This window comes from Pistacia vera, unplaced genomic scaffold, assembly GCF_008641045.1.
Source record: "Pistacia vera cultivar Batoury unplaced genomic scaffold, PisVer_v2 Contig331, whole genome shotgun sequence".
NCBI classification, from domain to species: Eukaryota; Viridiplantae; Streptophyta; class Magnoliopsida; order Sapindales; family Anacardiaceae; genus Pistacia; species Pistacia vera.
This window is the reverse complement of record NW_022196148.1, coordinates 248,471-260,868: the sequence shown is the minus strand read 5'-3', so window position 1 is coordinate 260,868 and position 12,398 is coordinate 248,471. Positions and strand designations below refer to the sequence as shown.

The following is a 12,398-nucleotide window of genomic DNA, read 5'->3' as shown; positions in this document are numbered from 1 at the left end:
CCGTGTTCAAGAAAACGGTTAATCGGTTTTGAACACCCTATCTAGAATTATTTTGTGACCACGGAAACGGAAACGCTTGAAAATTTAAGCAACCTAACATAACATTCATAAAATTAGAGAGGTTTTTCTAAATCTTACTTTTTCGATTATATAATGATAAAGTTAGACGCCATAATAAGAGCTTGAGAACTACATTGTTGATACGTTAAATATCGGTACTGAGAAGTGAACCTGAGAACTTTCCTAACCAACCAATTTCAAATTTAATGCATATACAATTTACTATCTTGATCGTAACAATTTTAATTGATTTTGATTTTGATTTTACCGTTTAGGCTGCGAGTACAAGTACTTTTATTGTTCCTTTACTGTTTGCAGTCAACATTGTTGGGCTATCACTCTTCCAGCAAACTGCACGATGAAATACGGTGCCACATTGTTATCAGCATCTTCTATATCAGAACTAAATCTGTAGGAAGCTGCAGGTTTGGAGACCGCCTGCAAAAGTACCGGCACAACTAAATTACTCTAAGATTTGATGGAAAATAACTGATCACTAGATGATTCCTGACCTTGTGATACACAAACACTTCATTTGTTTCACTACCACAGGCTATGTATTCACTGTTTACTGAGAACCCACAAAATTCCTCCATTGGTGTGGCCTCTAAATGTGCGTATCTGAGAAAATAACAAAACATAAAACATTGGTAATTTGTATTTCAGGAACTAGTATCTAGATATAGTATTTAATGCTATAAAAGAACAGGCATATGTAGCTTGATCGATGTATTGATATGCAACTAACGATCAGTGTTACTTGAGACAATGAAATATCACAATGATAAAAAGCCTGAACTGGAAGAAATTGCTGAAGGCACAATAACTTACTGGAGAATTTTCCCTTACATCCCACAACGCAATGTGCTGTCGTAGATGCAAAGCCAGTTCATTTTCAGATAAAAATTTCACATATGAACAGTTTTCTTGTGACCGCTGAACACAGAAAGTGCTGGCTAATATTTCTCAAATCATAATAGTATATTGTGATCTGCGGAACCCACCTGCAAAAATTTTAAACTCCTTAATTATTTATTTTTCCAAAATTAATATAAGTAAGAAACCACTCGGTAAAGACTTGTCGAATTAATTCACTTTTAATCATTAGGTACAGAAAAATACACACACTGCAGTTTACATCAGATTTTAAAATATTAAGCTTATATTCTTTCGGAAGAATGTCTACAGAAGCTCTGGATAACAAATGTCATGCACATTTATACAAAATCCAGTAGAAAAATTAAGAGAGACACACGCTAAATGAATACTGGACCCTGATTATACTTGACAGAACAAATATTTGCTTTCATATCAATGCTAAAGCACTTGCTTCTTGCTTGGTGCACCAGATTTTAACCTGTCAAATAACATGACGAAGAAACCGTTTGAAAAATCAACTAACAATATCATTTGGAACCAGGTAACAAATTATGCCAGCAACTAAATGTCCACTCGACCCGACTCATACTATTGTTAGAAGGGTAGAAGGACCTAAATGAAATAGACAATTTAGCAGGATCAGGCCAATTAATTAACAAACACCTAGAAATTCTGAGAAATGCTCCACAATATTGAATCTCATGTAGTAGTCATAAAATCCTTAACTTTTGAAATATGTAAAATTTAACAAAAGCGTTAAGGATTATTATAATCACAACTGCCCATTCTGCTTCATTTAAATGTGTCTTACAGAATGCTAAGCTTACTTGACGAAGATGCAAGTTACACGCCACTGGTATATAGGACATGCAGCTATAGTTTGCGAATACTATGATTGGCCACCAAAGGGAGACATAGATCAAGATTTTCGCCCTGGATGAAGTCCCCAATTAAATTTTCGTCTTCTCTACTTTCTATGACATGCTGAAAGCCACCCTTAGATTGTCAGCAGCTTTTCTTTAAAGCAATAGGCTAATGACTCACACTTCCTCAAATCTTAAATTCATGTTTACAGGAAATCAGTTGCACAAGTCCTTGCAGTCTCACTACCAGATCACAGCATAGAAGGTTCAGTACATGAAAAATCAACACTCCGCCCGTTTCTCATGCTCCTCATATTCCATCACACTCTGAAAGGAAAAAAACATAATTCATATAGATAATAAACCAAAATAATGGAAAGATGACATTTCATGATAATAACACCAAGTTTAATCGAACTGCATGAGCATGTGGCCTACTGAAGCTAAAAGAAAGTATAGCTAATAACTACCTGACTAGTCATTACATCCCAAACGTTACTATCCCCTCATAATCACTGCGCAATGTGATTTTTCGTACAATTGCTCCAATCAGCAACTAAGTTTGCTCGGTGGGCATTTCCGTAATGGGATAATGCACATCTTTTGGTTCATAAACATCTGTAGCAATGAAATAAGCAGGTATTGAATAATCAAATAACAGTAATCACAAAAGCATACAACATGAGTCAAAATAATTTATTGACGGTGCCCCATACTCATAGCAATCTCAAGCAGGAAGCAAGAAATTTTCATCTTAAGCAGAAGATTGTAAAGTACTAGTTAGGTTAGAGTTTGATATACAATATGCTCTAAATAGTCCACAAGCAGTACCCCAACCCATCAGAGATGTCATGATTCATTGCTAGCTATACAAATAATAGAAAATCTTTTCCCACAGGCAATTCTACATACTTATACAAATTGAAATCATCAATTCCACATGTCCCTGCACCAAATCAGACTATCAGGTCCGAAACTTACTGGGAAAATTCAAAAATCTAATGCGCCTTGAAACTCCGGCAGTAGCATCAATTCATTATCACGACAAATTCTATACGTCAAAAATAAATTAAAAGAATCAAGAACTTGTATAGTAGCTGTTATAATTTCACAATGAACATAGAAGAGGCTGGCAGATTTTTCCAAAGAAAGAAGTTCAATTACAATCATTTCGACAAGTTTTTTCAGAAGTATAAGAGTTAAGCTTGGAATAATCATTTCATTAACACTTGTCATAACAGAACATAAAGCAACAGTTGTACTAACAAAATAGTACAACTTATAGCCAGAGCAATTGAGCAGTCTAACTAAAAGATAGATGCCAGAAAACATTTTCAGAACTATAAAATATAGTTAACTGAAATTGTATATATGATTACCGCGTCCATTACTTTTGGACCGGCGTCCATTCGTAATGGACGCCCGTCCATACTTTAAAAAAAAAAAAAAAAACTTTTTATTGTATTTTATTTATGGGGGACGCCCGTCCATATAATATAGACGTCCGTCCATATTATATGGACGGGCGTCCATGTGAGTGAACGGCCGTCCAAATTTGATGGACGGCCGTTCACTAGAAAAAATTGTTAAAAAATTTAAAAATGTCTTACACGTAGGCCGGTACAAATATTTCGGTGTTCGTAGTATTATTGTTACACAATATTTTAAAATCCAACCTGAGGTGAAACCCGGTAAAGCTTCCAGGTCCCAGGTTGATCGGTTTACCCGGTTTGACCGTTGGTTAAACCGGTTGACAAAAAACTTTAAAATTTAGCAAATATATCCCTAAAAATTCGTTAAATCCCTATAAGTTTGAAATTTATCAAACACACCCTAACTGCAAATCGACTGGCGACTGATTAGCGGCGGCGACACTCCAGATGCAACCCCAATTGTCCCTTGAGCCCATTTCCATCAAAATATACCCAAGATCTGGCTGAAATAGGTTTGATTTCAACCAGATCTCACCGACGTCGACATCGGCATTCCAGGCCAGATCCCATCGATTCCGACAACAACAACCCTCCCCATCACCCCAGAATTACTCTCCTTTTCCTCCTGACCAAAACCCACCTCACCCTACCCCCGTTAGCCTCGTCAATCGCCGGAAAAGTCTCATCGTTGTCGCTACAGTTTTGTTCGATTTCCTGTCGATTTACTCACTGGAAATCAAATCTTTCACCACCATTACATTCATCGGAAATTTCTCTTCAAAAGCCTCAACATTCCGATAATTAATTGTTCTCCGATCATCACCGGAAATCCTAGGGTATTGGGTGAATAGGAAAAAATTAAACTCGGCCCGTTGAAGCTTCCGGGTCCCGATTGAACCGGGCAGGCCGGACTGGGTTTTAAAACATTGGTATTACATAATCAAAATTAAAAATCTATATTTTTTTCTCTCAACTATTCATATCATGTCCAAGATTAATATCAATATATATACTCGACTTGTGTTATTATTATCATGCAAAATGGGCAACACATCTTCGTTTTTTACTTTCTCCATGCAAAATATGTGAATTTGGGCAGGTTTTAGTGAACCAAATTGGGTGACCTGGATCCGACCTAAAAATTTTTTTGGGCCTTCGACCCAAATTAATAAAGTCATATTGATTTGTATCGATATTTTTAAGAATACGAATAGATACTTATTGTATCCTAGGATACATATCAACATATCAAAAAATTTAAGATACACTCTCTGATACGTATCGCATATCTTGGGATACTTATAACCATGGTTGGAAACTCTTTTTTTTTTTTTTTAATCAAAAGGTTTGGGTTAATTTACGTACACATCAACTAATTCTCAAAAGATATCAACGTAATAACTCACCGTCACAATCTCCCACTTAAATCGTAGATGTTCAGATTGAAAATCGAATATGAGACTATACACCTATCTACATTATTTCCCATTCGTTCCAGGTATCGGGTGAGTTCAAACATGAATAATGGGGGAAAGAATTTTACCAAGTAGTTGTTATCAGTATTACGTTTTGGTTGAAATTCAAAGATGCTGGACAAATTGAATACAGACTGTCCTTGACTTTACAGCAAAACAAACACAAGACAAGACTCCTTTTTCATCGCCTTTGAAGAAATCACATGCTATTGTTACTTAATTTGAGTTTGAATTTTCTACCTCCCGTCTTTGTTTGGTATAAGAAAGGGATGGAAAGTTGGAAACTTGCATTTGTCAACCCAAATCAGCCACTATAAACACAAATACAAAAGGCTTGAGAATGACATAAATCATAAATTTCTCCTCACTTAACTGCTTTGATTTCAGAAAGAAGTTAGACGTGATTTTCTTTACACGTTTTCTATGCTATTCCATATCTAGAACTAGGGGTGTTAAAAAAAAAAAAAGACAAAAACCGAACTCAATTTCGATTATTACCGGTTTGAAGAAATACAAACCGATTTTACTAACCGTTTCACAATATTATAATGATATATTTATTAAATCAAATATATAAAAAATCCTAAACCTAAATCCTTTACATATGTATAAATGTTTAATTTTTATTGTATGTATTGTTGATGTTTATAATTTAAATCAAGAAAATTAAAAAAAAAAAAATTAGTTTAAGCCTTAAGGGGAAAACGTTAAAACCGTTTTTTCCCTAAACAGTTCGTTTCAATTCAAAAAATTTCTAAACCGAAAAACCGTTCTCAAAAACGTTAATCGGTTTTGAACACCCCTATCTAGATTATTTGTGACCACGTGAACCCTGAAACACTTGAAAAATTTAAGCAACCTAACATAACATTCATAAAATTAATAGAGGGTTTTCTAAATCTATACTTTTTCGATTATATAATGATAAAGTTTAGACGCCATAATATAGAGGCTTGAGACTACATTGTTGATACGTAAGTAAATATTCGTGTACTGAGAAGTGAACCTGAGAACTTTCCTAACCAACCAATTTCAAATTTAATGGCATATACAAATTTCTATCTTGATCGTAAACTAATTTTAATTGATTTTGATTTTGTTTTACCGTTTAGGCTGCGAGTACAATACTTTTATTGTTCCTTTACTGTTTGCAGTCAACATTGTTGGGCTATCACTCTTCCAGCAAACTGCACTGATGAAATCGGTGCCACATTGTTATCAGCATCTTCTATATCAGAACTAAATCTGTAGGAAGCTGCAGGTTTGAGACCGCCTGCAAAAGTACCGGCACACTAATTACTTCAAAGATTTGATGGAAAATAACTGACACTAGAATGTTCCTGACCTTGTGATACACAAACACTCATTTGTTTCACTACCACAGCTATGTATTCACTGTTTACTGAGAGACCCACAAATTCCTCTCATTGGTTGGCCTCTAAATGTGCGTATCTGAGAAAATAACAAAACATAAAACATGGTAATTTGTATTTCAGGAACTAGTATCTTAGAATATAGTATTAATGCTATAAAAGAACAGGCATATGTAGAGCAACTGATCGATGTATATGATAATGCAACAACGATCAGTGTTACTTGGAACACATGAATATCACAATGATAAAAGCCTGAACTGGAAGAAATTGCTGAAGGCACAATAACTTACTGGAGATTCCCTTACATCCCCAAGCCAATGTGCTGTCAGTAGATCAGAAGCCAGTTCATTTTCATAAAAATTTCACATATGAAACAGTTTTCTTGTGACCGCTGACACACAGAAAGTGGCTGGCTAATATTTCCAAATCATATAGTGAATATTGTGACTGCGGAACCCACCTGCAAAAATTTTAAACTCCTTAATATTTATTTTTTCCAAATTAAATAATAAGTAGAAAGCCACTCGGTAAAGACTTGTCGGAATTAATTCACTTTTATCATCATAACAGGTACAAGAAAAATACACACACTGCAGTTTACATCAGATTTTAAAAGATATTAAGCTTATATTCTTTCGGAAGAATGTCTACAGTAAGCTCTGGATAACAAATGTCAGTGCCACATTTATACAAAAATCCAGTAGAAAAATTAAGAGAGACACACCGCTAAATGAATACTGGACCCGGGATTATACTTGACAGAACAAATTGCTTTCTATTCAATGCTAAGAGCACTTGCTTCTTGCTTGGTGCACCAGATTTTACCTGTCAAATAAACATGAACAAGAAACCGTTTGAAAAATCAACTAACTATCATTTGAACCAGGTAACAATTATGCCAGCAACAAAATGTCCACTCGACCACTCTAACTATTGTATAGAAGGTTAGAAGGACTCTAAATGAAATAGACAATTTATGCAGAGATCAGCCAATTAATTAAACAAACACCTAGAAATTCTGAGAAATGCTCCACAAATGAATCTCATGGTAGTAGCAAAAATCCTTAACTTTGTAAATATGTAAAATTTAACAAAAGCGTTAAGGTTATTATAATCACAACTGCCCATTCTGCTTCATTTAATGTGTCTTACAGAATGCTAAAGCTTACTTGACGGATGCAAGTTCACGCCACTGGTATATAGGACATGCAGCTATGTTTGCGAATACTATGATTGGCCACCAAAGGGAGACATAGATCAAGATTTTCGCCCTGGGAAGTCCCCAATTAATTTTCGTCTTCTCTCCTTCTATGCACTGCTGAAAGCCACTCCCTTGATTGTCAGCAGCTTTTTTCTTTAAAGCAATAGGCTAATATGAGCTCCACATTCCTCAAATCTTAAATTCATGTTTACAGGAAATCAGTTGCACAAGTACCTTGCAGTCATCACTACCAGATACAAGCAGAAGGTTCAGTACATGAAAATCAACACTCCAAGCCCGTTTCTCATGCTCCTCATATCCCATCACACTCTAAAGGAAAAAAACATAATTCATATAGATAAATAAACCAGAAATAATGGAAGATGACATTTCATGATAATAAACACAAGTTTAATCGAACTGCATGAGCATGTGCCTCTGAAGCTAAAAGAAAGATATAGCTAATCCTATACCTGACTAGTCATTACATCCCAAACAGTTACTATCCCCTCATAATCACGTGCTCGCAATGTGATTTTTCGTACATTGCTCCAACTCAACAACTAAGTTTAGCTCGAGTGGGCATTTCCGTAATGGGATAATGCACATCTGTTGGTTCATTAAACATCTGTACAATGAAATAAGCAGGTATTGAATAATCAAATAACAGTACATCACAGCACAACATGAGTCAAATAATTTTGACGGTGCCCCATACTGCATAGCAATCTCAAGCAGGAACAGAAATTTTCATCTTAAGCAAAGATTGTAAAGTACTAGTTAGGTTAGTTTGATATACAATATGCTCTAATAGTCCACAAGCAGTACCCCAACCCATCACAGATGTCATGATTCTTGCTAGCTAACAAATATAGAAAATCTTTTTCCCACAGGCATTCTACATACTTATACAAATTGAATCATCAATTCACCTGTCCCTGCACCAATCAGACTATCATGTCAAACTTACTGAGAAAATTCAAAATCTTAATGCGCCTTGAAACTCCGGCAGTAGCATACAATTCATTATCCGATCAAATTCTATACTGCAAAAATAAATTAAAGAATCAGAGAACTTGTATAGTAGCTGTTATAATTTACAATGACATGAAGAGGCTGGCAGATTTTCCAAAGAAAGAAGTTCAATTACAATCATTTCGACCAAGTTTTTTCAAGAAGTATAAGAGTTAAGCAGTTGGAAGTAATCATTTCATTAAACACTTGTCATATACAGAACATAAAGCAACAGTTGTACTAACAAATAGTACAACTTATAGCCAGAGCAATTGAGCAAGTCTAACTAAAAGATAGATGCCAGAAAACATTTTCAGAACTATAAATAATAGTTAACTGAATTGTATAATATGATTACATTTTTACTCACCTCGAGACAATATTTGCAGCATGGAAAAGGTCCCCCTGCCTTGGTTCAGCAATGACCCTCAATCGACTAATTTGAAGTTTTGAACAACAACAGAATATATATGACAAAGCAGAGTTAAGTACTCAAACCACTAGAGTTAAATTACATGAAAAATAACAGACAAACAGATCGTAATACACTCTAGTCAATTTACTTCATGGCCTATGAGTATCATGTTAATTCTTGAACACAACATCAATAGTCTGAGAATACATTCTGGAAATTTGCACGAGAAATTAGGCCTGAGAAGTTGAGGGATAATTGAGCATTGCTGTATCAGAAAAAAGGATTGGAGTCACAAGAATGGGGAGAAAGAAAGTGTTTGTGGTCAACACGAAGGAAAGTTATGTAGATATCGAAAGAGAAAAAAAAACAAACGAATTGGTAAAGATGAAAAAACTTAGTGGACGTCCCCTGGGGCGAAGGAGCACCAGGAGAAAAACATTTGATGTCTTCTTGGTCCCAAGGACCATGCGACTGACATGCGTCAGGAGGGCGACGGTGAAGAGAAACGAGACACCTGACAGGGGCCGGAAGCTGCTTTCTATCTTCTTTTAGTCGAGACAGAACGTTGCACGACCATCAGAGCCGCGAGACCCTCTACCATGGATCCTATGTCAGCAGTATGCCTCCTAATGCTCTGAAGATCAGTTGAATCTACAAAAGATGAATAGACCAAGTAACCAAAAAAAAATCAAATGAGCTAAACAAAAACTCAAGTCAAGCCAACAGAAGATCCAATAAGAGAATATAGCACAGATAATAATTACAATAGAAAACATAACAAGACTCCATCAATCAATTGTTCAATGAGCAAAAGTTCATAGCTGACACTAAGAATATTTGTTTCTAAACTGCTTCAACATTATGTTGATCTAAAAAAACTACTAATCTAATCCACATAAATATTAAAGTTAACCTCATGAGCTCTTCAAGCTTTGCTTCCGCAGAAAATACAAAAATTCATGTAGAATTTGCATGTTGGTCTGGGCTTCTTTTGCTCCATCTTTCTCTTCTTCTCCTCAAGTAAAGCCAATAGGCCATCTACCTCCTTAACTGACACCTCACAGCCCTGTCTAAGAATCAGAACAAAGAATCACTACATTAAATGAATCAACCAATCACACCAACAACTTACAAGTCCTAACCACCACTGAGTGACCTGATGACAAAATAAAAAAGAGATTCTGAGTTTGAGTCTCCTGTGCTAATAGGGGTGACCATAGAAGGATTATCTCATCGGACTTTCAAGGCCCTAGGAGTAGTTGAGGCACGCAAGCTGGCCCGGACACCCGGTGATCAACCCAAAAAAAAAAAAAAAAAAACCTTACAAGTTCACATGAACACAAACATTAGACAATACATCTAAACTATTATCCACATTAACTAACTAAAATCTAATTGCATTTTTGCCTATAATACTGACCTGTTGCAATGCTGATGTAGATGTTGAACTGGTGATACAGACTTCGCTACTTGAGCAGCAGACGTTCTCTTCAATAGCTACAACATCCATTTCAAAATTAAATTGAAATTCAATGCATTAGATACAACAAAATACTTATTTGTCAGCTCGCGGAAGAAATCTGCTAAAATACAAATGTTTTTACACGACTCCTCGTGCCAAGAGACTAACCGGAAAAAATTTCAGAAAAATATTATGAGAATAAGTAAAATTATAGAAATGATATGAAAATGGCGAGCAACTAACCTTATGAGCAATAAATTAGGGAAAATATGTTTGGTAGTTAAGAAATAACCGCAACAAGGACAGTCATTTTTGTTTCTCAAATGAGTGAAAATACATGTAACAGAAACTATGTCCACAAGCAGTCAAGAACGCGTCCTTTATAATCTCATGCATATCGGACACAAGGTATCCTTGTTGGTCTCCGTCTCCGCCTCTTCCTCCGCCGCCATCAGCATCGGTTGTGACGGCGCGTCCGCCTGTGACGGAGGCTGTTGTTCCGATTTCACAGCTGGAACTAGAAAGCCAACCATTGAGGACTCCACCATTCAGAAGCTTAATATAAATTTTTTTTAAAAAAAAAAATTCTTTTGTTTTAAATTATTTTAGTCGGTTTCATGCAAAGGAGAAGAAAAGTGAAGGAATGAAGATGATGCTGAGTTTGTGTACAGAGAGGTTTGGTTTGGTTTTATAACAATAAGAGAATGGTTCGTTGACAGAAACAGAGAGAGAGAGAGAGATGTTTTATGAGGGTGAAAACGGCCCAGTTAGGCGGGCAATTTTCATCGAATCGTTTTCTTTAAGTTAATGCATGTCGTGCCACGTTAAACCATTTTCCCCCTTTCTTTCTATTTTGACTTTGTTAAATTGACAAGTCTGGAATTTTAACAATTGACTGGCAATAAAAAACGGAAAAATTCTCTGCCTTGGATTTGAACACTAAACTTCTGGATGATCCTTAATCAGCTAGTATAATTGTATAAGATTATAAATGGATTTTTTTTTTTTTAATCAAAAACAAGCCTGCGAGAGAAATTAGTATCGTAATCCACCGACAATACTCCCACTTAAGTCTAACTAATCTTTAGTCATTGGAAGACATTAGCACAACAACCTACTCTCACAATCCCCCTCACTTAAATCCTCAAAGAGATTACGTAGTAACTTGAATCCACTATTACAAACAATCCTCGCTTAAATTGTGAATGCTCATAGAAATGATAATGGGTCCGTATTTTTGGATAATAGTCCTAAAGGTCAAGCTTTATCGCGATGTTCGCGAGCTGAGCTTGGGCTTGGGCTTGGGCTAGACCTGATTTTAAGGCCCGACCTAGGTATGGGTCAGCCCTGGGTATGTCTTCAGGCCCGTCCTACCCAACAATTTTAGTATTAATTATACTAAATACCCTTATACTATATATTTAATTACAAGATTATCCTACATATATATACTCATTTTTCCAAAACCTTACTGGATAGATGGATGCACTTTGTGAAAAGTTATTTATATATTTGGTGAGTATTCAAAAATAAATTAATATTTAAAATTGTTTCTAGAATTAAAAATATAAAAAAAAATTTAAATTTATTAATATTTAAAAATCACATTATGAAAATGGGCGACCTTGGGCGAGCCTGAGGTTACAAAAAGCCTATCACTAGGCTTGGGTTTACTTACCATATCCGTGTAGACCCAGACTAGGCTTGGACCTTACTTGTCAGACCCGTGACGGGTCCGACCAAGCTTAGACCTTTGTTATGAGATTAGGTTTAGACCTAGACCAAGGAATACTCAATCCCAACTTAGAGGGTGTTTCTAAGCTTATAAACTGATCAAACTAGCTTATAAGCTCTAAAATTAAGCTGACCTGTTTGTTATAACTTTTTGAGCTTATAGCCAAAAAAAATGTTTGGGGGAGGTACTTTTTTTTTTTTTTTTTTGCTTATAAGCACTCCTTATAAGCTAGTTTGACCAAATATATTACTACATTATCCTTGTTTAATTTAAAATTCTATACTATATCCTTATTTAATGTAGTACCTTTTTTAGTCATTTTATAAAATGAGTACTTATAACTATATTTTATCAAATATGTCAATACTTATCAGTCACTTATATATATTTTAACCAAATACGTTTGAACTTAAAATTTCAAATATTATAAGTCAAAATTAGCTTATAATACTTACTAATTTTTATAAGCTCAGACAAAATCTCTT

The 12,398-nt window shown here is 35.3% G+C and overlaps 1 pseudogene; it reads right to left on the bottom strand.

The window, feature by feature from the left end:
• Positions 1-304: 304 nt before the first annotated feature.
• LOC116137623 lies at positions 305-10,711 on the bottom strand (annotated as a pseudogene).
• Between the last annotated feature and the right edge of the window lie 1,687 nt (positions 10,712-12,398).